Genomic DNA, 24,252 nt, shown 5'->3' with positions numbered 1-24,252 from the left:
GCTCGGGTTTAACATCAAACCGCATTTGTGCTTCTCGATGTAAGCTATGAACTCGGGTGCGTGTAAGTGTGCACAACAGACCTTATTAGCACTTAAACTCGGGTTAGTATCAGAGTAAAAATAGGAACTGCATTTCCTGCGCGCATTTTAACAGAAATCTCTAAATACAATGTTCTCCTTACCTCTCCGTCGGTGCTCCTGACAGCCTTCTGGGCTGTTTGGGGAGGTACCGCGGTAGAGGTCTGTCACTTCCTTATTGACTGTGGCTCATTTCCCATTGGATGTCTCCCCCCACATGACACCGCAGTTGTTTCTGGGAGGTGTAGTCCACAAAATCTTTTCAACTGACCCTATGTATGATTTAGTTACACTCCTGTTTATTAACACGTGATGGCCAGTGATCTTAGAATCCATCGTTCCCTTATGGAATAATAACATGAATATCTTCAAGCGAAATTCACCAAATGAAAGGCCAAATTTTTTCAAATTTATACATAAATTAGCGAGGCAGGGGTCAAGAGAGTATTTATGACTATCTATATTATGTATAATTGGGATCAATCGTTGTAATTTAAGATAGACAACAGCTTGGTTGTTACACAGAGGGGTCTATCATCTTATGGTGGTATGTCAAGAGGGGTATTTTTCATTCAGTTGCACAGAAAAGTTAGTTTGAAACTGTCGTTTCATAGTGACATCCAAGGGATGTCTTCATTAAGGCCTTGTCACAATTTAACTTGTAGACCCATTTTTGCTCTATCATGAAGAGGTGTTTAGACATGTCCGTTATGTGTGCCGGGATGTTAGGTTGTTCCAACACAGTCCATTCAAATTCAGTTGGTTTATGCCCTGCTTCTATGAAGTGATTTGTTAGTCTGGTAGCCTGTCTATTGCACCTAATTGTGCTCTTATGTTCGGAAATTCTTGTTTTTATTTTCCGAGTAGTCATCCCGACGTACCTGAGTGTTATGTTTCAACACTGAGAGCTAACTGACTGACTGACTGGAGCACAGATGTGACTGACAGATGATGAGCTGTGTAGGATTACTTCAATTAAATCCTTTTGAACCAATTACCTGTATCCTGGATTTACTACACAACCAAATACCCAAAAAGGGTTACAATCATAAAAAGGTTGCATTGCCGTTGATGGCATCCAGTGAACCAATGTATGAGGCACCCCCAGGGAGGTCGAGTTCCTGAGCCACAGTGGGAGTCATGCCTCACAGGCCCGATACATCTTGATGTGGACTGGGGATCTACTCAAGGAGAACAGCTATGTGCAGCTGGACTAAGCCCTTCGTCCATAGTGTTATTTACGGAGTTCAGCTAAATACAGAGGGTGGGCTGTGAGGGAGACCTTTGGTGTGCAAGCCTGAAGGGAAAAATTGTTGCAATTGGAACAATATTAACACTGGTGGAGCTGGTGAGGTCACATAAGTTACAATTGGCTACTACTGGATGTTCGAAGCTGCATGTCCAAAGCTATAAGATGGGTTCCTTCACTGCCTAGGAAGGTCACCCAGAGAATTGCCAATGGGATTTTCCATCACTGCCATTGTCAGAAGGGCGGCTGTTACAGCTTTCTCAGATGTGTCCTAAGGTAAGTTCCACACTCAATTCTCGTCTCTGGGTTCCTCTTTGCTCTCACCTGGGTCACCATCAGGATGGTATTGTGTCTGGCCGAGTGTGCTGTCGGGGCAGGCCTCTCTTGGTTTCAAAATTGATCTAATCACGAGCAGGTCTCTATGGGATCTGCAAAAAAAAGTGTGCAATCACTAGTAGTCGGGCCAGAATGAGTAGAGCATATCTCAGGGCATTTTCCACACCCAGGAAGGATACTCCGCACCATTGCACTGCCAGAGTGAAGTCTAGGAACACCATCAACCTGTAGGATTCTGCCGTGATGGGAACACTGGATTTGTATTTTTGCAGTATGCAGTCACAATGGTTCAGTATCCTGGTGAATATTGGTTAGGGTGGTTCCCAAAGGGGGACACCTCGACGGGACCCATGGGCACATTCCACAGCATACATACATAGGAGTTCCGTGGTGGGCTCTAATTTTGCCATGCAAATTTTCTTTTAAGCAGTGGTATCATCCCCGACTCCTCTGTATGGGGAGCAGGTCCTTGTGGCACGGCTGCGGTAAGCATGCTTGACAATGCTTAACCCTCAGGACCTTGGTCTATCAAGGAGTCTGAGGCAATATCAGGCCCGAAGATATATACAAGTCAGCGGTCGGAGATGTGGTTTCCCTGGTCATCAAGATGGCCACTCTATAGAGAGCTTTGCCTGCCGGGCTTATAATACATCAATTATCTGACACTAACAGGGCTTTTCCACTCCAGCTATCACCCTCAAAGGGCCCCCTCACACCCATGACCGTGGCTGTGCTGCCGGAACCCCCCCGTCCTGCCGTCTAAGCGAGAGTGGCGTTGAGGCCAGTCGAGCATACCCCTGCGTGACGGCTGCGTGGGATAGAATCGGGCAGAGAATGATGGAATCAAAATGGTCACCACGGAGTGAGCTCCTTGATTTCGGACCGTTTTATTATTATAGCCAAAAGGGCTATTTTCAATGTAATAATGGTACCTGGATACTTTTAACACCATCAGCATCAGTTCGAAGTGTTTCTACCAGGTTTTTGGTGAGGTTGAGGGTGAAGCAGTGCTCCTACTCAGATATTGCTGATTTTCTCTGTTGGAAGGGCAGACCCACAGGCAGGAAAGGGTGCGGATGTGGCCTGGAAACTTCCACAGCTTGTTTAGCTGTTGCAAAGAGCTTTATTATAATGCATTATTTCTAAGGGCTTGGAAACTTTAAATTGAACAGATTACTGCCTTAAATAATTAACTTGTTACTATGGAGAGTAAAAATACTCATTTGGCTCTTAACAAATGTAAAAAAGTAGTACTTCACCTTCACCAGTCAAGTCTAAAATTTTAGACTCTTGTGAACCTTCCTTAACTGATTTGTTTGATGAAATGCAGGCTTTTTGTACTAACACATACACTATTGTATCAGAATTGAAGAATTTGCGCAAAGATATGGCAAGTATTTCAATGAAAGTTTCTGACAATACAATTAGAAATTGAAGACTACAAAACCAAATTAAATCCTTTATTCCTGTCGCAGCGAAAATAGAACCCTTGAATAAATTATTGCTTGATATGGAAAATCGTATTCGGCAGTACAATTTAAGAATTTTTAATTTGCCAGAAGATGTGGAAGGTAATCACTGTAGAAGGTATTTAGAAAACCTATTGCCTGATTTTTTTTACAGCTAACATTTATCGACAAAGCTCATAGAATTCCTTCACATAGAAGCCCGGTTCAAACTAAACCTCGTCAAATGATATTCAAGGTGTTGCGTCATCACCATCTTGTATTATTACGGAAAGCATCAGGAGAATTTCCATCTTTGATAGTCAACAGTAATAAAATATTTATTCATCAAGACTTCAATAAGGAAACTTTTAAAATCTGTAAGGAATTTACTGATCTTCGTCCAAGATTAAAAAGTTGTGGATTCAAATATGGACTTTGTGACCCGTCTACTATGAGAATATGGAAAGATTGCTTCTCAAAGTCCTTTCCGGATGACCTTCGTCTATACTTAGACCAACATTTGCCGCTCTCCATGGAGACTGATGAAAATGTTACTTGAAATATTAGATTACTACACATTTATAGTTAGCCTAAATTGATGTAATTATTTACTGGGCTCATGTCGAGTGGTTATTTTTGTTATGTGTGTGTGCGATTTAAGAATTCTGTATTTGTCTAAATCTTGTCTTTGTTGTATGATGGTACGTTTTTTTCCATTCTTTTTCTTTCTTTTGCTACAGAACTATGTATATTTTGTCATTTCTTTTAATTCTTTATTTTCTTCTCTACTTAATTTCTTTCAATGATGTGTACTATTCATGGTATTAGACTTGTCTTTTAATGTTAAAGGTTTAAGGCATCCTGTTAAGCATACTAAAGTTTTGGATTACCTGGCTAGACATAAGGCTGATATTTGTTTATTACAGAAAACTCATGTTGATGACACTATTCTAGCATAGATGAACAAAAAATGGGTGGGTAATATTGTTTCTTCACCTGCTCTCAATAAGAAAAATGGAGTTGCAATCTTATTTGCAAAAAATGTGATCTTCGAAATCCTCAAATATTACATAGGTATTCTGATTCTAATGGTAATTTTCTCCTAATTAAAATTAAAATTGATGATATGGTCATAAACTCGATTAATATATATGGTCCTACGAAGGATGACCATGAGTTTTGGTCTCTTTTTACTTCAGATGTCTTAGAATTGGGTAATGTTCCACTTATTGGAGGCGATTTCAATCTTATAAGTGAGCTTATATTAGATAGATGTTATTAAATTAAATATGGTCCTCCAGAGAGGCGCTAGAGGGCGCACTGCGGGATGGCTGGCTGAGAAGGCAGCTCCGCCGGACGGGGGCATGAACGGCCGAATTTGATATTGTTCTGGCTGTCCATGTGGACCATAAAGGCAGTGTAATTGTTCAGAGCACACCGTGCATCTGTAGGTGTGGTGACAGCTCTTCATCTACGGCTCACGTAGGAAAAATCACTGATTTTGCCTATTGAAGCGCCCAGACTGCAGACCGGTAAGATGGCGGCCGCCGCGCTGGCTTAAGAACCACTCGCACAACCCGACAACGTATGTCCCGTAATAAACTGCATACGCCGCACTGCACTCGGATGCGGGAGGAAAGGAGGAACACGATTAATTAAACTGGGGGAGAATCGGAATAGTGGATCACCGCTACGCTACGTGAGAAAGAAAGCGGCGGAGAAATGACCTAAGATGGCGGCCCCCTAGCTGACTACTAACCTTTGATTGTAATGGGCGCGAACCGACAACACTGCTGGACGCTGCGTTGCCCGGTTGACATGCCGGGTATCCCCACTGTTATTCGCTCTTGCCCTCGAACCATTGGCATGCAAAGTGAGGCAACTCCATCATCCCTCAGCACTGCAGTTTCCGGGGCGACCCTTGCATATCTCCTTGTAGGCAGATGATATGCTGCTCTATGTAAGAGACCCTGAACTACATCTGGGACCCCTGCTGCGGGAATACATTCGGTTTGGAGGGCAATCTGGCTTGCAAATAAACTGGGACAAGTCATCCATCATACCACTCACGGACACCACCACGCCACATGATATTGACTTCCCTTTAGAGTGGCAGAGTGAGCCCATCTAATATCTAGGCGTGTGGTATCATAGAGATCCTGAATTGGTCATCCGCACTAATTATGGACGGGTGATCTCCTCAATAGGAGATAAGGTAAATAGGTGGATACAGTTACCACTATCCCTAGCAGATCGTATTGGGATTGTTAAAATGGTGGTCTTGCCAAAACTGCTTTACTTATTTAACAATATCCCTATTTGCCCTCTGCGAGAGGTTTTTAAACGAATGACGTCGATAGTCTTGAAACTGATATGGGCCGGTAAACAGGCACGCATTGAGCTACACACACTCACACTACCATACTCCAAAGGAGGGCTTGGTGTGCCAGATTTCTTGCTCTATTATCTCTGCGCACAGGCACCATATGCTACCTACTGGTACCATGCCATTCCATACTTGTCACACACGACGGTGGAGGAAGGTGATGCGCATCCAATCCCCTTAATTGCGATTATCACGCATCGCAGACCGCCTCTGCACGAAAGAGACATTAATACCATTGACGGGACAAATGCAGCATGGTGCGAGCTAGGACACTTGGCCAAGAAATTACCATTGTATGCACCAGCTCTCCCACTATACTATCATCCTGAATTTTCGGTTACGAACGAAGAGGTATGAATGGGCTTACTACATCAGGTAGGAATAGTTACAATGGGAGACCTATACACAGAGGGCATATTTCACACAACGCAAGACTTATCGTTTATTCACAACCAGACACTATTGTTCCAATTCACATATCACAGGTTACGAGGGGCCATCAAGCAACTATACCCCAACTTCCCTAATGAGCCTGCACAACTGAATACCCTTCAGCTCTTACTAACGTCCCTGGGGGCGCTTGTGACGGAGGAGTATTAGCACAGTACCCGGGGCGTCTATCCTCATGGCACATGGTATGTAGTGTACCCCTGGGGCTCACGCTGTAAGTATTGTCCCCTGGGGAAACCCACATCGGTGCGAGGGGCCGTGTATCGCCAGGTTCTACTAGGGAGGCACGCCCATCAACCGTCCTCGCGGCACAAACGTGCAGGGGGGGGAGGACGTCAGGGAGTTGATGATCTTGAATTGAGTGCCTTATGGGGCATAGCTGCCAAGTTTTCAGACTGCTTATGTGTAACATTTTCATGGATTCAGGGGACTTATGAGTGACATTCAAAACCAAATGTGTGACACTTGCAGTGGCATTCTCTTGAGAGTAAACTCAAGCAGTGAGGGGCATTACAAGAGATAAATAACAGAGGTTATACCCGTTTGACTAATGAGAAGCTCTAAAACATATCTTTAACATAGCTGCCAAGTTTTCAGGCTATTTATGAGTGACATTTCCATGGTTTCATTGGGCCTATGAGCAAGCGACTGCAGAGCCTGTGTTCAGGCCTGGTCGCCCCCACGATCATGTGCTGCTCCTGCCTCTGCCTGCTGCCGCTTCCTGTGCATCTCGTGTCCGGGCGACCCAGCCGCCGCTGAGCCGCCTGCCCGCACCAGCTTCTTCCCGCCGCTGCCTCCCTGCGGCCCCGCCCCCCGCCAGCCCATTCGCCGCCCCGCTCCCGCCAACCAGCTGATCCGCCCACCCGGCTCCCTTCTTAAGGAGACCGTGCCACCTGATCAGGAGCGACTGCAGAGCCTGTGTTCAGGCCTGGTCGCCCCCACGCTCCTGTGCTGCTCCTGCCTCTGCCTGCTGCCGCTTCCTGTGCATCTCGTGTCCGGGCGACCCAGCCGCCGCTGAGCCGCCCGCCCGCACCAGCTTCTTCCCGCCGCTGCCTCCCTGCGGCCCCGCCCCCTGCCAGCCCATTCGCCGCCCCGCTCCCGCCAACCAGCTGATCCGCCCACCTGGCTCCCTTCTTATGCTGCCCTCACGCACGCGCAGCGTTGACGTGCAGCGGGCGCGCCGATTGCGCCGATTGTGCGCCAAAGGCAAGCCCGTCTGCGCCCGTCCGCGCCTGGACCGCGCCCAGCGCCAGAACCCCTGGTCCCCACCGCCGATGCAAAACTACATGACAGACCTACGATGCCGCCACTCTCAACGCACTCAATACCGGCCGGAACCCTGCCTGCTACCGAGCCACCCCGAGACGCACCCACGGACCCTTCGCCTGCCAAACCTGCCGATTCACCTGCTACCGGACCTGCACCACCCCCGCCAAGTCCAGCACCAGCAGCAACCACCTGAAGTGCATCCTGCTCAACACCCGCTCCTTCCACAGGCACGCCGTGGAACTCTGGGACCTGCTCGACGCAACAGCACCGGACGTCGCCTTCCTCACCGAGACCTGGATGAACGCCTCCTCAGCGCCCGACGTCGCCATAGCCATCCCGGACGGATACAAGATCACCCGGAAGGATCGCGTCAACCAGACGGGAGGAGGCATCGCCATCGTACACAAGAACACCATCCGCATCTCGACTAACTCCGACGAAACCTTCACCGCCGCCGAACACCTGCACTTCCAGATACACACTGACCCCAAGACCACCCTCCGAGGCACCCTCATCTACAGACCGCCGGGACCACGCACACAATTCAGCGAAGACATCGCAGACTTCATCAGCCCGCACGCCCTTCCCTCCGCCGACTACATCCTCCTAGGGGACCTCAACTTCCACCTGGAGAACAACAACGACAGAAACACCACCGCCCTGCTGGACAACCTCGCCAACCTCGGACTCAAGCAATTGGTGAACATCCCCACTCACTACGCCGGCCACAGGCTTGACCCCGTCTTCTCATCCAGCAAGCACATCTCCTTCAGCCACGCCACCGGACTCCACTGGACCGACCACAGCTGCGTCCACTTCAGCTTCAGAAGAACTACGACCCTCCACCACCCGCAACAGGCTCCCCGCCGAAACTGGAGAAAGATCACCGCCGAGCAGCTCACCGCTTCACTCAGCCAGAACACTCCCAACTGCACAACGAACCCCAACAAAGCAGCTAGCAACCTCACCAAGTGGCTGACCGCCTGCGCCGATGAACTCGCACCACTAAAGAACCCTCCCAGCAGACCCGGCAGCAAGAAAACCCCCTGGTTCACCGACGAACTCAAGGAATCCAAGAAGAACTGCGACACCCTCGAGAAAACCTGGCGGCTCGACCGGACCACAGACAACAGGACCGCCCTCAAGCACGCCACCCGCAAACACCATCAGCTGATCCGCGCCACCAAGAAGACGGCACTCAAAGAACGACTGAACAACAACGCCCACGACAGCAAGGAACTCTTCAGCATCGTCAAAGAGTTCTCCAACCCCAGCGCCGGAAACTACGACATCACTCCCTCGCAAGACCTCTGCAACTCACTCGCCTCGTTCTTCCACCGCAAGATCGCCGACATACACAACAGCTTCGACGCACAGACCACGCACCCGACCACCGAACCAATGCCCGCCACCACCACCCTCTGCAACTGGACCCCGATCAGCAACGAAGACACCACCCGCACGAATAACTCCATCCACTCCGGATCACCAACCGACCCATGCCCACACCACATCTTCAACAAAGCCGACGCCATCATCGCACCCCATCTCCGAGACATCATCAACTCCTCCTTCCACACCGCCACCTTCCCGGAGAGCTGGAAGCACGCCGAGCTGACCGCCCTCCTGAAGAAACCAACGGCGGACCCCACCGACCTCAAGAACTACCGTCCCATCTCGCTCCTTCCTTTTCCGGCCAAAGTCATCGAGAAGACCGTCAACAAACAGCTTGCCGCCTTCCTTGAGACGAACGGATCCCTCGACCCCTCGCAGTCCGGGTTTCGGGCCAACCACAGCACCGAGACCGCCCTTATAGCAGCCACCGACGACATCAGAACCCTGATCGACAACGGGGAAACAGCGGCCCTCATCCTCCTGGACCTCTCTGCGGCGTTCGACACTGTCTGCCACCGCACCCTAGTGAAGCGCCTCAGCAACATCGGAATCCGAGAGAAAGTGCTGGAGTGGATCATCTCGTTCCTCGCCGGAAGAACCCAGAGAGTCCGCCTCCCTCCGTTCAGATCCGAGGCCACCGAAGTCATCTGCGGCGTACCACAAGGATCTTCACTCAGTCCAACCCTCTTCAATGTCTACATGAGCCCCCTCGCAGCCATCGCACGCCAACACAACCTCAACATCATCTCCTACGCCGACGACACCCAGCTGATCCTCTCCCTCACCAACGACCCCACCACCGCCAGAGCCAATCTACACGAAGGGATGAAAGACGTCGCCGACTGGATGAGGATCAGCCACATTAAACTGAACTCAGACAAGACGGAAGTCCTCATCCTGGGATCATCACCCTCCGCCTGGGACGACTTCTGGTGGCCCCTGGCCCTGGGCACCGCCCCCAAACCAACGGACCACGCACGCAACCTAGGCTTCATCCTGGACTCCTCCCTGTCAATGACCAGACAAGTCAACGCCGTCTCATCTTCATGCTTCAACACCCTGCGCATGCTCCGCAAGATCTTCAGATGGATCCCCACTGAAACCAGGAAGACCATCACCCAGGCACTCGTCACCAGCCGACTGGACTACGGGAACACCCTCTACGCCGGAACCACAGCCAAACTTCAAAAAAGACTCCAACGCATCCAGAACGCCTCCGCACGACTCATCCTGGACATCCCCCGACACAGCCACATCACCGGACACCTGAGAGACCTGCACTGGCTCCCCGTCAGCAAGAGTATCACGTTCAGACTCCTCACCCACGCACACAAGGCTCTCCACAAACTGGGACCCAAGTACTTCAACGACCGCCTGACCTTCTACACGCCCGCCCGCCAGCTACGATCGACTAGCCACGCACTCGCCACCGTACCACGCATCCGCAGAGCCACCGCCGGAGGAAGATCCTTCTCCTACCTTGCAGCCAAGACTTGGAACTCACTCCCCACCCACCTTCGGCGAACCCAAGACCATCTCTCCTTCAGGAAGCAGCTCAAGACCTGGCTGTTCGAGCAGTAACATACCCCTCTCCCCCAGCGCCTTGAGACCCTCCCGGGTGAGTAGCGCGCTTTATAAAGGCTGTGATTGATTGATTGATTGAACGTCCTCTAACACTATGCACCTGGTCTCAAGACTGTATACAGTTGCACAAGACGAAATAGGGTACGGTAGTCAAAGAGCAATGGATAGATGGAATGAAATATTAGAAGATCCTATCACGGAGGAGGAATGGGGCACGACATGTATGCTAACCCAGTTACTGACACCTAATGGTAACCTTAGACTAATACACGTCAAATACTTGCATCAAATATCACACACCTATGAGACTGTATAAATATGGCCCCTGCGAGGACGCGAGATGTAAGAGATGTGGTTGTGAAAATGCTGATTTTGTTCATCTAGCATGGGGTTGCCAAGAAATAAATATGTACTGGGAAAAGGTCACGACAATGCTGACGGAGATGGTGGGGGTGGATGTTGCTTGCGCAATCAAAATTTGCTTACTGGGGCTATTGCCCAATGTGCGTGCTTTAAAGCGTAAATTTTGTATGGTGGCACTGTTGCTGGCTAAACGTAGAATATCCATGTGCTCGAACAGTAAGAGTGTACCTACTGTTAAACGAAGGACAGAAGATATGACGCACTGTCAGGACACATTGCGCACTTATGAAGAGGAACTGCCCGCCAGATCTCGGCCACGGGACTACTGGCAATATCTCACGGAATATTTGCGTGTAAATTCACCTGTTGCTGATACTGATTGATGCTGTATATCTTTATGAGTTACATTATATGTGTATAGCTGAATAGTGTATGTATACGTGCAGCACGTAGATATATTACCCGTATGATGAACGCTGTAGTGTGAAGGTTTGTTTAGACTTGCTTTCTTATGAGGTTGATATGACAACTGTGAAAATCAAATAAACAGAATTAAAAAATTAAAAAAAAAAAACATATATCGACCTCCAAAAGCATTTTTTGTTCTTACATTTTTTTTAAATCAACTAAATTAGTGGATATCTGGCATTTACATCACCCAACAGACAAACAATTCACTTTTTTTTCCAATCCTCATAACTCATATTCTAGACTAGATTTTTTTTTAATATCCTGTCATTTAGTTTCCTCTATTTCTGAACCCACTATCCAAAATACTGATATTTCGGATCATGCGCTTGTCTCCTGCATTTTACATCCTACTGAATCTCAACAGTCTCAAGGAAGATGGCGAATGAACACAAATAATTTTCCTAAATAATGACAACAAACCCAAAATGTTATCATCAATTCATGAATATTTTATGTTTAATCCTGAAGGTTCTACATCAATTGTAAACAGATGGAATGTCTTTAATACGTACACTAGGGGGGTTACAATTTCCAATATGGCTCATACAAATAAGACGTTTAATACACAAATTAACGAATTAGAAAAACGAATTGCTAAATATGAACCTCTCATTATTACATCCAGTGACATTAAATACAAAATACACTTACAAAAACTTTGCTGTGAACTGAACTCCATAATAAGCACTAGAGCAGGCATACACATTTCCAATTCAAAAGATAAATTCTGTTTTAATGCTAATAGATCTGGAAGATTTTTAGCAAACTATTTGCGTATTAAAAAAGATAAAACTCAAATTAGTGCTATCCATAAATCGGATGGACAAACAGCCATATCTCATACATCAATAGTGAATTAATTTTTGAAGTATTATTCAGAGTTATATAATAAACCTCCCGCAAGTGATTCATCACTTATTGATAAATTTTTAGAAAAGTGTGATTTACCTCAAATTGCTCAAACAGTTATAGATAATTTGGATATGCAAATTTCTATTGATGAAGTATTCTCAGCTATTAAATCACTTAAATTGCATAAATCTCCAGGCCCAGATGGCACTCCTGCAGAGTTTTATAAAGAATTTGCAACTCTCCTGTCACCACATTTATTCCAATTATTTACTCATTTTAGTCTTACAGGAACAACGTCAGGGTCTTTTACAGAAGCTTTAATAATAGTCCATCCAAAACCAGATAAAGACCCCCTCAATGGTTTCAAACTATTTCCTTGGTTAATCAGGATTGTAAACTTTTTGCAAAGATCATGGCAACAAGATTAGCTTCAGTATTGCATTCCATTGTGCATATTGATCAATCAGGTTTCATGAAAAACAGACAGTCAATAAACAATGTAAGATTATTACTCCATGCAATTGAAAGTGGTGCATCATTAACTCAACCTGCTGGACGTCTAGCCTTAGATGCAGAAAAGGCTTATGACAAAGTACATTGCAATATCTCTTTCATACATTGGCTGCATTTAATATGGGTTCTTCATTTATTCGTATGATTTCTGCTTTATATTCGGGTCCGTCTGCTCAACTTTTTATTAATGGTCAGAGGTCCGATACATTTTTACTTTACAGAGGCACTAGGCAAGGAACCTTTGTTACTTGCGAAATTCCATAGAAATTGAAGGTCTTACTATTAACAACGTTCCTATTAAAACTTAGACCTTAGAATCCTTAGCTAACCGAGCCATCGGTTTCGCATTAATTATTTCAACCACCGTAGTTTATCTGTCTATAATGCAGATCATGTGTAGAACAGAAACTTAACCCGCATTTCTGTTTCATGATCCTCCCAGAAAGATGTGCAGCACATATTGAAGCATACTACATGAAGACACCTTTTACTATAGTAAAGACTCCGGATCAAAGTAAGTGGATGCACACTGGTTTATCCATTTCCATGTTGACCTATGAAATGTGTAGCATTCCCGGTTCCACTCCTCCCCCATCCTCTTTCATAATGTATTTCAGATTTCAAAACTAACAGGAGCACACCCAAGCCCAAGACGTGACGCAGGACTTGCCGTCCGCCTCTCACCATGTAGGTAACTCATCGGTTAGCCCACATGCAAAGCGCCACCCAACCACAATAGTTAACTATAATTAGGCAATGTCCTGTTTTCTAGGCTCTCCACCTTGTCCTGATGAAGACCCCAACATGAGGGAAGAATAACCCTTCCATATACTCGGGGTCGAAACGTAGACTACGCCGAACCCTACACGCCATAGGAACAAATGAACAATTCTCTCCGACCTATGTGTGATGTACTTCGGGAACATTGTTATTACCTTAATTGTAAAGGCATTATTATTTTAATGTGATGCAATACTGTCACACCACCTTTACCACGTCCCACACATACCTTTCACTCCCCTTATCCCATCCTCACTGAGAGCACCATTTGTGTAATGACTGTACAAATTACATTAATGATATGCAGATGATTTCTAAATAATGGTATGCAGCAATCAGTAAAACGACTGCACTTATATGGAATAAATACAATTCTTTGAATACTGCATACTATGCCTTCATTGCGCTAAACATATGTATTGTGAAAAATAATTGTGGTGTGTAAAATTCTATTATATACCAGTATAAAATAATTGTAAAAAATACCTATCCAACTCGGACCACCCGATCTTTGTACTTATTTTCCTATTAAAACTTCTGCATACACTGATGACGTGCTTCTCTATATTAGTAATCCGTCTTCGTCAATTCCATCATTATTACATTTAATTAATGCTTACTCTCAATTTGGGCTGCTGACAAAATCAAATACTTGGGTATCTATATTTTTCACATAATATAAAACAATCAATTACATTAAACTGTGAATGTATTTTTGAATATAACAGAGGAAAATTTAAAAAATGGTCTGCACTTCATTTAACCTGGTGGGGGAAGATAGATTCTGTTAAAATGATTATTGCTCTGAAAATCTTTTACTTTCTATCCATGATGCCCATACAGCTTCCTCCTAAATTCTATAAAAAAACTTGATAGCATTATCACCAGATTTAATTGGAACAACAAATCTCCTTGTATAAGCAATAAGAAATTGAAGGTTGTCAAGAACAATGGTGGTTTAGGTTTACCTGATTTTGTAACGTATCATAAAGCTTTAATTTTAAAGCAAAGTACATTATTGTTTCAAACTATGACACCTAATAATACTCTTACTTGGCTTAGTATTGAAGAAAGCTTGGTTGCCCGTTTCCGTTGCCGGCATTAGTCACCATGTCTAATTCAAAAAGTTTGCTCCGGAAATCAACTATTGTAAAATCTATAAAAATGATATTAAATAATCTTGATTCAATTTTTCAATACACAATGGCATTTACATTACGCTCATCATTATGGTATAATCCTGGACTTAAGTTAAATAGATCCACAACATTTTGGAATACCTAGATCAAAGATGGTATTTTTTACTTGAAAGGTATATACCATGACAATATTATTTTATCTTTCCAGGAACTTCAACAATTGTTCAAACTAAAATTTACAAATAGTTATAAATATACATATTGCGTAATTCAATACTAGACTCTTTCCATAATAATGTTCCCAAGAATGCGACATGTGATTTGGCTGTATACATACAAACCCTGGCCTCCTCTTCTCATGCTGTATCTCTCTTTTATAAAAATATGAATGGAAATACAAATCATAATTTTATTTTCCTAACTTCTTTTTGGAATAAAGAATTAGATATTGTATTATCCTTAGATATTTGGCGGAAAATCTGGATGAATAACGTCTCAGGATGGCTGCCCGTTTCTATATATCAAACAAATACATGTATTTTATTCAATTGCTCATGGACTCCTTTTAGGTTATTTAAAGCTAAATTATTGAATTCTTGTATATGTTGGAATTGCTCTCAACTAGAAGGACTGTTAAGACATATGCTCTTTGACTGTCCAAACATTAGTAAGTTTTTGAATGATGCTTGGAATATATTATATTGAATTTACTGTTATATTGTCTTGTACTAGAATAATGTGTATATCAGTCGTTATTACAACAAAATTGACAGATCTTGAGGGCAAGCTTTTTGTTTTTTTAATTTCAGCTGCGTTGAAATCTATTACTAAGCATGGGCGGATTTTGCGAATTGGCAATCCGCGAACTTGCGTATTTACGGATTAACAATCCGCAAAATCCGCGAACTCTCGCGAATTTGCGGATTTTTTTTGTGTGTTCGCAAGGGTTTCTGCCAGTTCGCGAGGGTTGTGTACCAGTTCGCAATTGCGAACTTACTTGTCGGCTCGCAACGGCCGCGACTATGTTGTTTCTATGTCTGGTTCATCATCCCAGGTTCACAGCACCCTCTGTTTCACCACTGCCACCCTCTGGTACACCCATGCCACCCTCTGGTACATCACTGCCACCCTCTGGTTGGTTTATCACTGTAGATTATGGGGGTGAAAAAAAGCAAGCACACCTGCCCTGCTTCAACTGACATTAATTAATTTGGGGTTGATTAATGTGTCACTGAATTTAAACTTCCAGTCTGGCTGGCACCTGCTTCCTTATCTGTAATTTGCTTTCTGTTGCAGTGCAATTTTTTTCACAGGACCATTGTGGCCTACTTGTAGCTATTCTCTGAGCCTGCTGTGAGGGTCAGAGCAGGGTCATAGAATAGTTGGAGGTAGGCAACTGAACTCTGAAGGGGCCCCTGAGGAAGCACTACAGGGAATGGTTACTAATGATAAGATTGAACTTTTGCACCTGCTGAGTGCTTTCAGTTTTGCAAAAATCCAAATATCCAGCAGCATCCACAAAAAGTAATCCTTCCAGGTCAAGATCCAAATCAAAGTGACCAGCACATGAAGAAAGCACTGGGAGGAGCCTGCTGGACAGGAACAGGAAGTTGGAGACTGTGGGGCACTTCCTTCCTCCCACCCCCCCCCGCAAAATGGACTCCTTGCAAAGAAAAAGTGCAGGCAAATGTCAACCTGAGGAGTTATTCTGATAAAAATCATAATTTTCAAAGTTTATGCTGCCTGCTGGTGGATTTCTTGTGCGAAATTGCAAATTTTGCAATCTCGCAATTGCGAGATTGTCGCTGCCCGCCGCATCTACGTGTTCGCAAGTGTTTACTCCTGCGAAATTGTATAGTATTCTAGTTGGCAAGTGCGACCAAGCAAAAAACCTGCTTCGCACGGATTTTACGAATTTTCGGCAAGTTCGCGAGAGTTCGCGGATTGCGAATTTGCCCAAAATCTGCAAAATCCGCGAGCGGAACGGATTTTATGCTCATGCTTATCTATTACTACTAATTAGAACAAGCATTTGCAATGCAATAGGTCTCGCATTTACGCAAGTTTAAGCTATTGGCATTGTAAATGACAATTCCTTTTATTTTGTTTAAAAAAAACAAAATAATAGGCATTGTCATTTACAATGCCAATAGCTTAAACTTGCGTAAATGCGAGACCTATTTCATTGCAGATGATTGTGTTTACTTCCAATGGAAAAAGAAATGCGAAAAAGGTTGGTAGTGTATCTGGCATGGGAGAAGGTAGTTTACTAAACAAAGCCGGAACAGGACAGAATCAAACAAGCATTGGCATAGCCCATAGGTCTAGTCTTTGGGACCTTATAAGTATTTAGTTAGGCAGCACAATATTCTTGGTGCAACAACATCAACTGTTGCATGGCTAAACACTTATAAATTCCCAAAGGCGTGACCTATTGGCTATGCCAATGCTTGTTTTTAAAGGGGTAGGATAACAGCAGATCTGAACATGAGGGTATGTGCAAGATTTAAGGGAATGGTTGGATACACCAGACAAGCAGAGAAGGTCTTGTAGGGTAATGGCAAGAGGTTTGATGCAAGTGATCTGAATGGGTCAAATGTTGCACATAATAAATTAGTGGCTTTGATTATCTGAATTCATTCAGAGGGAGATGTGCAGAAAGTACAGTTGAGTGTGGCTGTGGTGTAGTAGGGTGTAGAAGGATGGAGGAGTAGCAGGAAACTATGGAAATCCCTACCAAGCACACTACGAGGCATAGAGGAGCCTTCAGTGAAGACAGCAGAGAATAGTGTGCAGGTTCTGCAGGCGCAGGCTCACTTGAACATACTTATCTCCCTCTTTCTGAAATGTTGGATATATGGGAGTGGAAAGGAAAGGATCAAGAAGAGTGACTCAAATAAATGAAGGAAGAAGAGGGAATGGGGGAGAGAGAAAGGAATCCCGAAAAAGAAGGAATGGAAGATAACAGCCACATGGGGATAATAGAGTGAATGCACAAAGATGGGAACAGGAGAGAAACATGAGGGAGGAAGGGCAAAAAAGGGTGGGTGAAAGTATGGGTAGAACTAGGAAAGACAGTGGAGAGGGTGCAAAAGGAAGAGGGTCAGGACAGGGATGCATAATATGGGCAGCAGAGGAAAGGGGTGCACAAGCGAAAAGGGCAGATAGAAGGTGAAGTGAGGAAAAGGAAGAAGTGGGGAAAGGTTATGAATGAGAGGAAAGGAAAATAAGACAAGGGCGAATGAGAGCAGAAGACGCAATGACAGAACTGATGGAAGAGAATGACAGCAGAGGGGGTGAACCAAGGAAAGAGTTTGAAAGCTGGAGTGAGAAACAGCGCGCGGAAAATGGAGAAAAGAAGCCGAGAAAGCTGGGGGAAATGTGAGGGACTTAAAATTTACAAGAATAGGAACCAGCGTTTCCCTCGCAGGAGGGAGCGCGAGCATATGGTGCCGCTGGCTCCTGCAAGGAAATTTCCAAACGTGCACGTGTTGCAATAGAAAGCAATGCAACGCGTGCACGTTTTTAGGGAGAAAAGCAGATCAATGACATGAGGTCCTCTCCTATGCAGCGCATGCGCGCTGCGTAGGTGAGACCTAAAAATGCTGTAACCACATCACTGCTCTATGAATTCTCCCTCTGTGCTGAGGGTCAATAGAAACGGGTGTGGTCATGACGAGCTCAGCTCGTCATGAGCACACGAGCAGTGTACTGCATGACGAGCTGAGCTCGTCATGAGCATGGAAGGGGATAATATGTTGAGTAAATGAATAATTGTTTAACTATTCTTAATACATCTACGTGGTTCTACTCAAATTTTAATAGAGTCATAATAACTTGTAATATTTTGTTCTATTAAAAGATTTATTTATTTTCTATTTTCTTTCTTTTATTCTTTTCTCTTTTCCTTCTTTATTATTCTTGTCTTCCTTTTCTTTTCTTTATTACAGTATATCATTATATTCATGGTTCTTCAGTTTGTTTAGCTCATATTATTATATTAAATAACTGTTTGATAGTTCACTAGTTAGCAAATTATACCATATGTGTACCTTTTTCTGATGCTCTTTTTTGTATGGTCTTGTTTATATAAGATAAAAATCAATACAAAATATTTGAACACAAAGAATTTGGCAGAGAGTGATGTCCCCAGCGACGGGCTTCTGGCATGCTGCAGACAGCGCTATAGTTATGAACTGCTGGCAGCCTTACTCAGTGCCTTGGGGTGTTTGTCCAGGATGGGACAGATCACTGCACAAGGACAATTGGTGTCCACCCAGGCCTGGAAGCTACTGAAGCCTGTGTGGTGTGGGGGTCGGATGTATGACGTTATAACGCATACTTTTACTCCGCAGACCATTACAACGCGACTTTTACTCCGCATACCGTTACAACGCATAGCGCCTTGGGGCGCTGGATAGTGGTAAGTATAATTTACTATTCTAACTCCAGTCCCCGTGGACCCTAGGGAAGGTGTTGGATAGTAAATTATACTTATCCCCTATCCTAGAGCGCCCCCCAGCGCAATGCGTTGTAATGGTATGCGGAGTAATGGTCGCGTTGTAATGGGTCTGCGGAGTAAAAGATCCGTTGTAACGGGTGTATACCGTGGGGGTCTGGCGTTGCATCGGTGTGGGGGTCTGGGGGTTGTCTGTGGGGCAGGTGCTCAGCAGCTACCGCCTCACCCATTCTCGGACAACATCAGTGCCTGTTGACAGGTATGGGCAGCGCCATTCTGGGTTGGCTTGGAAATGGCTGTGTGACTGACATTGGCTCCCCGGATTGGGAGCTACGCTATGGGAGGGTGGCCCTGTGCTTTTCTTCTCAGCAGGCTACCATGAGGCGCGCTGCTGGCCTGGCCTCTGCCTTAATCCTGTGCACTGTGTGGGGCCAGGACGGACTGCCTCGGCTAGTGAACTTCGCCCCATTCACGGAGTTTTCTGCACTCCGCACTCCGCGGAGCTCACGGAGTGCAGAAAACTCTGCTTCGCGATGTGCAGCTGAGTGTTTTCCCTGCTTGCAATCAGTAGAATTTCTAACCAAGCGGCAGGAATACCAGCACAAACTGCAGTTCGCACTGCACTCCGCCACTTGCAGAACTTCACAGAGTTTTTTGTAACCTCACGGAGTTCCGCTTAGCGAAACTCAGCGAACCACGCCCAGGCCTAGCCTCGTCCCTAGGGTGATCAACTGGATTGGGTGCAAATTCAGGACGGTGAGTGTAAAAATTCAGGACAAAGGGTCGAAATTCAGGACAAAAATTCAGGATAGAAGGTCAAAATTCAGGACAAAACTTTGGGACAAAAGGTACATTTTACAGACACAAGTGCCATTGTGAGATGTAAGCCGGCACGCATAGGATGTAGCTAATTGGGACCTGCAGTGCTGGACTATACAGCAGTCCTCCGAGAGGCCAGCTTTATGAGTCAGATCGCTTCAGGTATTCCTGGGGCACAAGTCCTAGAAAAAGAAGTGGGGGGACTAACCAGGTTAGGCAGTATGTAGTAATGTGATTAGATATTTGCAAACTTTAATGCATAACAAAATTTGAAACATGACACGATTAATGTGTGCATTTAAATTTAAAGCACCACTGATAACACAGGAAACAGAGGCAGAAGGGGTCGAGACACCAGCAAATGTGGACGTGGCAGGGCAGGAGGAGCAGGGCGCAGCAAGACAGACAGATCCAGCGCCAGGCAGAGACGGTGCAATATAGTCTCACCACTGCCACTGATGGAGGCAGAGTCCACAGATACAGCTGAGGAGGCACAGCCAGTCCCAAGGCAACAAGCAAGGCAGCACCCACCACAGTCCACTGTCCAAACCTCAAATGGTAGTGGGTCAAGATACAGGGCATGATCCTCCACCAGCAATCCACCTTCCAGAGAAGACACAGTGTTCTCTGGCCTTGAGGGCAGCATGTTAAAAGCACAGTGCCTGCAAGTTAAAGGCATAAGATCAATCCAGCGCCAACTTGCAGCACATATCCATAACATGTCTCAGTTGCAGCTCAGTGTCAATACCATGACAGGTGCATTGGAAGGACTGTGCAGGGAGATCAGTTGAGACAGGGTAGCCAGGCGCAGGGAGAAACACAGTCTCCACACCCGGATGGACCTGTACACTAGGGCTGTGAACCATCAGTCCACCGCCATATCCCTGCTAGCCAGGAGATGTGTGAGTATGCAGCATGAAATGGCACACTGCTGCCAGGATGTGGATAGGGGCCTGGTGCAGGTCACACATGCCGTGGACCAAATGCATGCTGTAGCCACAGGTGGTATAAGGACACTGGGCAGCTTGGATACAGACGAACAGTCAAGCAGGAGCAGCATCACTCCACCACTTCCTGCAGATAGACGCCGGAGTGGACGCCAGGGGAGAGCAGTGGATGACTCCAGTGAGGCCAGTGTGCAGCCTGAACGAGGAGCAACAGGGCGTGCACGTAGGAGGTGAAGAGGCAGCATATACTCATAGCAATGTGTGATGCAACACATACCATGTGGACTGAGTAACTCATGGCAATAAAAACACTGTGACCTAAACATGTGACAGATTTACTCCTGCAGTTAAGGAATTAAACATCATACTTGAGCATCATTATTTGGCATGTTGTCCTCATTTCTCAACTACAAGTAGTTGTGTGAGATGTAATCACATCCCAGTGGCCCAGCAACTGCCGCGGCACCACCTGCACGTCTGCGTTGTGAAGCTGGTTCCTCCTCATTTGATGTGTCTGCATCTGGGGTGCCCTTTTTGGTAGCGATGTTGTGTAGCATTGCACAGGCTACCATGATTTTGCAACACGTTTCTGGGCTGTACTGCAGTGCACCACCACCCTTAAGGAGGCACCGGAAATGGCTTTTAAGGATTGAAAAGGTCCTCTCAATGGTGCATTGTGTGGCTCTGTGGGCACTGTTGTACCTCCGCTCTGCTGCTGTGGCTGGATTGAGGTACGGTGTGAGGATGTAGTCACGTACAGCATACGCAATGTCACCTGCAGGGCGAAAGAAGGTTGATGTTAAGTACTGTCCTGCCAGTTTATACCTTCCCTAGTTTTGTGTGTGTGTGTGTGCCATGCAATTACCTAGCAGGTAGCCCTCTCCAAACTCGCCATTTGTGAGTCTGCAATGTAATCCACAGGGGCGAAAAATGAATGAGTCGTGTGTGCTTACTGGGAATTTTGCCACAATATCTGTGATAACATGTTTAGCATTGCACACTACCTGGATGTTCAGGGAATTATATGATTTTCTGTTTCCAAAAACATACTCCTTCTGTGATGGGGTGACAGTGCGACATGGGTCCCATCTATGCAGCCAATGACGTGGGGAAATTGGGCTATTTGGTAGAATTCTTGTTTGGTCAGATCCAGTGCCTGCTGTGTGCTTGGGAATTGGATATGGTGATGCATCCTCTGAACCATAGCATCAAGGAAAGCGTGGAAAAAGCGTGATAGTGCACTCTGAGAGACCCCTCCTGGTGTGGCTCTCACCCCCTCAAAACTCCCTGATGCTAGGAGGTGCAGTGAGCACAAAACCTGTATGTGGGTAGGGATGGTGTGTGCCCTGTATGTGGGGTGTTCAAGTATGTCTGTTCAGCTGGTGATGACTGGCTTAGGGTCTTGTACAGTACTGAGTGATGGATAAGAAGCATAGCAGACAGGTCTTATGTGAGGGCAAGAGCATTAAGCAGGAAAAGGGAGTTATTATCAAGCCTGCATGTGCTATAATTGGCTGCACACTGTTGAGCGTTATGGTATTATTGTGGGTCTGAGTGGCTAGATAATGACCTGGCTACTGGCTAGCCATTTATCAGCCCACCTTATTTTACCTGTATATTGGAAATAGTATACTGCTTGGGCTGTTTTATTTCTGTGAGCTTTGAACTGCAGATTCTCATTGCTGCACAGGCTAGAAACTGTATACACTCTTAAGGCAGAATTGTAAGGCAGAAGGAGGCACTGTCTTTTACATACAAAACATTTTCTATTGAATGAAAGCAAAATGCCAACATGCAGTTTTACTAATAGAATAGCGCACAAATACTAATGTGTGGGAATATGGTTTCGGCAAATATGTATCATTTGAACATCACCAAGTGAAGTCTCTTGATTGTTTTCATCCTATTAAAACCCTGTTTCCAGCACACTTCTGAATTACAAATACATGGTCCATTTGTGGTTTCCTAACTGTTGATATGTTTTAAAACATTTGCAGATTTAATTTGCAGATATTTTAAAGTTGTGTGATACAAACAAACTCACAGCATACAGCCTTGGTTTTTCCACCCCCAAGAAAATGTAGGAAAACATGGTGCATTCTACAACACATTTGTCATTATATATCAATTGTATTATCTTCTAAAGCATAGCAAATGATGATTTTACTGTGCACCAGGATACGAAAATCTTTGATTGGGGCTTTTCAATGATTCCCTCATTATCGCTAAAAATGCCTCTCTCTCACATGTATTTCATTTGTTTTATAGCACCTCTCATACCAGTGCAGGGTGCCAGAGCACTTCACATCACACACACACACAGAGACAATGAACCATATGTGTCTAAATCGGTTAATAGAAAATGTTATACAAGGCAATGGGGACTACAAGGTATAGAATGCACGTCACCCATACTGGAGTGCTTTGTCTGAAGAAGCTCAGACTCAGGATTCAGAACATAACACAGTAGTTAGCATTGGCTTTAATGATAAGAATTTATTACTAACCAAACAAATCTTTTTTTTATCAGGATAATGAAAAAACAGGAAGAAAATATAATGTTGTAACCTGTACTATACAGCTTGGATGCAGCTCTTTGATGGCAGTTCATAGCTCTCTGTGCTAGATTATGTATGTAACTTATGAACTTCACAGTAACAAAATAATCTCAGTGACAAAAGCAGTAACCCACTGAGCTCGGCACATAAAATACTGTTCTTTGATATGCATGGTACACATTCTTTGCAGAAGGCATATTAACCCTCTTTGCTACCTTAGATGATTCAAAACTGCCACTAAACAAATCTCCCATCTCTCTCCAGCAGGTACTTTAGTCACCAGAGTTATTGTGACACTTTTATTGTTGCCTGAAAACTGCTGGAATACAAGGAACTTTGCAGTGCCACCCCCCAGTAACAACCCGCCTCCCCCACCCTTCCAGCCTCCCAGGGAAAGGCCTGATGCGGGTATGGCCAGTCCATCCTTGCTACCACCCTCTAATGGTACCCCTCATCTTCACATAGACCCTCTCTCATTTGTATTTAATTTCTTTTATAATGCTACTCATCCAAAATATGTACGACCGGGTGTCAGAGTGCGTTACATCACACACATTTTATATAGAAACACTGACTCGTAAATGTGAAATTCAATGTATGGGAAATGTTACTTAAGACATTGAGGCCCACAAGGTGTAAGAGTCAGATGTCATCCACACTGGTAGGCAGTGGCGTAGCGTGGGGGGGGAAGCCACGGGGCGGTTGCCCCCGGGCGCAATATTCTTAGGGGTGCAAAATTTTAAAAGAAAACGCATTTGTAGTGCAAGGGACTCGAGTCACGTCAGTGCTGTTGTCTGCAACTGCAGGGTATGTTGTCTCGCCCGCCTTTCCCCTCGGAAGGGCTTCACAGAGCCGTGTCCTCCTGCATCTCTCATGGCCTCGGGGCAGGTGTACGGCTGCTTGCTCTGTTTCCCGTTGGCATAGGAGCAGCACCTCCCAGCTGCACAATAGCGAAACATCTCTTGTGGTACCACGCCGCGGACAAGGAATTAGTTTCTGCTTTTTGGCAGGCAGAAGGAGCATTTCAAGCCCGAATTCCACGTTTGCTGCCTGACATCATGTGTCGGTTTGGGATGGTGGGTTGAGTCACCCGGGGCCTGGCAACCATTCATTCTTTCATCCTTCATTTTGTCTTTCACCATTCATTCTGTTCTTT

The 24,252-nt window shown here is 45.4% G+C and overlaps 1 protein-coding gene across 1 annotated transcript in view; it reads left to right on the top strand.

Annotated features, from left to right (window-relative positions):
- LOC144756261 (complement factor B-like) overlaps positions 1-20,807 on the top strand; it is a 457,893-nt gene extending 437,086 nt beyond the window's left edge. The window contains exon 19 of the mRNA XM_078645906.1: positions 19,902-20,807. The gene's annotated coding sequence lies outside the window, so the exon portion shown is untranslated. The remainder of the gene's footprint in view (positions 1-19,901) is intronic.
- The last annotated feature ends 3,445 nt before the right edge of the window (positions 20,808-24,252 follow it).

Source organism: Lissotriton helveticus, chromosome 5_1 (genome assembly GCF_964261635.1).
Source record: "Lissotriton helveticus chromosome 5_1, aLisHel1.1, whole genome shotgun sequence".
NCBI classification, from domain to species: Eukaryota; Metazoa; Chordata; class Amphibia; order Caudata; family Salamandridae; genus Lissotriton; species Lissotriton helveticus.
The sequence above is the reverse complement of the archived record's forward strand: the minus strand, read 5'-3'. Positions and strand labels throughout refer to the sequence as shown.